The sequence below is a fragment of the Trachemys scripta genome, chromosome 2, assembly GCF_013100865.1.
Source record: "Trachemys scripta elegans isolate TJP31775 chromosome 2, CAS_Tse_1.0, whole genome shotgun sequence".
Lineage (NCBI taxonomy): Eukaryota > Metazoa > Chordata > Testudines > Emydidae > Trachemys > Trachemys scripta.
The window spans coordinates 106,843,012-106,845,755 of record NC_048299.1 but is presented as its reverse complement, the minus strand read 5'-3'; the positions used below and the strand labels follow the sequence as shown (position 1 = coordinate 106,845,755).

The 2,744-nt window shown below is 42.0% G+C and overlaps 1 non-coding gene across 1 annotated transcript; it reads right to left on the bottom strand.

Annotated features, from left to right (window-relative positions):
- Positions 1-1,659: 1,659 nt before the first annotated feature.
- LOC117874016 lies at positions 1,660-1,763 on the bottom strand. Its single transcript, XR_004644868.1, has one exon. It is a non-coding gene; the product is annotated as a U6 spliceosomal RNA (small nuclear RNA).
- Between the last annotated feature and the right edge of the window lie 981 nt (positions 1,764-2,744).

Here is a 2,744-nt window from a genome sequence, read left to right as displayed (position 1 = left end):
GTGCTATCCACAAAACTCCCTCAAACAAAAATTGATGGGATACCTTATTTTACTGACAAAAGGCGATAGTCTGGCCCTTGGTTACAATCATGCAACCCATTTAAATCAATGAGCTTTTATGGCTGTAAGAGCAGTGTTTGGCTCTAGTGTACTATATCAAAGCATCAAGTTTGGATACTAACACAGAGCCAGACCTTTAAATGCCCACCTCACAAATCTGGGGTTCTTAGAATTAGGTTTTTGTTCACCCATTATAAAGAAACAACCTAGCTGTCGTTTTGGCTCTGCATTCAGATTCTGTTAGTGAGGTATTCCTGTTTTACGGGCCTTCAGGTAAATGCATTGGTTGTCAGTGCAACTAAATCCCATGAAATGAAAGAAAATATTTAAATCCATTACTTAGAAGCCATTTAAGGTGCTGTCTTCAAACAGGCCAGTTAATGAATATTAAGAATCTTAAATCCTGCTACTTGTCTGTTTACCAGTGTTTAGCTCCTGTATCTTTTCCAGGAATACATGATATAGCCATTTGGTGATTAACAAGATAAACTGTTAATAGTTTGTTACAATGGCATTACCATAGCCCAGTAAAATTATTACAGGTTATTAATTCTAATCCCTTGCCAGTGTGTCAATTAATTTCCTCTCACCAATCCATGAGGACATCTTAGAGGTTTTCCTTGAGTTGGTTTCTTCTTGAGTCATCTTTGTTTTTCTTAGCTGTCTGTGGGCTGGTCCACACTAACCCTCCACTTCGAACTAAGATACACAACTTCAGCTATGTGAATAACGTAGCTGAAGTTGAAGTATCTTAGTTCGAACTTACCGTGGGTCCACACGCGGCAGGCAGGCTCCCCCGTCGACGCCGCGTACTCCTTTCGCGGAGCAGGAGTACCGGCGTCGAGGGCGAGCACTTCCGGGATCGATTTATCGCGTCTAGACAAGACGCGATAAATCGATCCCAGAAGATCTATTGCTTACCGCCGGACCCGGAGGTAAGTATAGACTTACCTGTGATAGTTGACTTGCAGAGATGGACAGGATGAGCTGAGGAGTGCATGCTGTTTGAATACAGTAGCTGAGTGGCATGGGTGATCACTTCAGAATTTTTTATACTCCTTATTTTCATGAAATTATAGGAAAACACTCCCTTTTCCAGGCTTGTTTAGATTCAGGCTGGCTACTGTCATTCTTTCGTCAGTTCCATGTCTTCAGGGGTTGATTTTGTTGACTTTGAGCTTTTGATATGCAGTCTGCTTAATGAATGTGCAGAGCACTTCTAATTGGCTGTGTCCTGTTGGAACATTTCAGATAACTTTTAGTTTTTGAATTTCCTTTTGATTCTGTCCATTTTGGGAAATGTTCCTTCAGTTTTATTAGCGTTCAACAGGAAAGTTTTAAAAAAAAAAAAGTCAAAACACTCATTCTTTATAAAATAATTTTAGCTTTAAAAAGTCTTTTAAAAAAATCAATAATTCTTAGAGTCTTTAACTATTTAAGCTAAAGAAGTTGTTGATACTTCATAACAATTTTTGGAGAGATCATTCTTCTTGTCTTCCTGAGCTGGGTGAGGGAGCTACTGGAGCACTGACAGTAATTAATTCCCCATTAATATAAATATTCTATACTTAAATGGCTTTTTACATTAGTAATCAGCTGTACTAGATGGAATGCTTCACGAATGTGGGTGTCATCCTTGTGCAGGGGCCATGCTAATCTTCTCAGTAACGTTCCAATTTTAGTATATGTGCTGCAGATTACATTTTGGAGTGGTACATGAAGCATTTTATCACTTACATAGCAGTGATATTAAGAAACTCTTTGCATTTAGTTAAAATACTTTCAAATATGCCTTTCAAAATGGTTTGCCATTTCAACATTTAAAAAATAATCAATGTTTTTTAACAAAACATTTCCCTACTACACACATTTTTCTCTAAAGTTTTAAAGGCACAGAATTTTCTTGAAAAGGGGGACTGGTAGAGGCCATTGGCACTGAGTTTCTAATCTGCTGGGGGGTGCTCCCTGCCCCCGCCCTGCCTCTTGCCTCCCAGTCCCTTCCCTCCGAATTCTGCCTCCTCCCCTGTGCACGGTGTGCCCTCTCTCCTGACCCCTTCCCCTTAGCACGTCCTGATGCTGCAAAACAGTTGATCTGTGGCAGGCAGTAGACACTGGGAGAGAGGGAGAGGTGCTGATCGGCGGGGCCCAACAGTGGGCAGGAGGCCCTGGGGGAAGGAGGAGGTTCTGGTAGGGGGCTGCCGGTGGGTGTTCAGCCCCCACCATTTTTTTCCTATGGGTGCTCCAGCCTCAGAGCACCCATGGAGTCAGCACCTATGGTAGATACCCTCTTTACAACCTAGATTTATTGTTTTGATAACAAATCCCCACATTCCTTTTTGGGGTATTTGTGTAAAGAACATCCTCACATTCTTTTTCAGACCAGGTCTTTCCTAAACACTTTTCTTTACAAATTTTCTGTTCTTGAGATAAGGAATATATGTATTCCAAACTTATCATTTTTACAAGAGGGAAGTGTCCTGGTCTAGATAGGCAGGGCCGTCCTTAGGCATAGGCAGCATATGTGGCTGCGTAGGGCACCAGAAAATTTGGGGCACCCCTGGGTCTTAGTGTTCACCCTCCCACCTCTTCCTATCCCTGTTCTGACCCTTCCTGCAGGCTCCCACAGCTAGCTGCTGCAGCCTGGTGACTCTTACTCCAGAAGGGCTCTAGTACTTAAAAGTGAA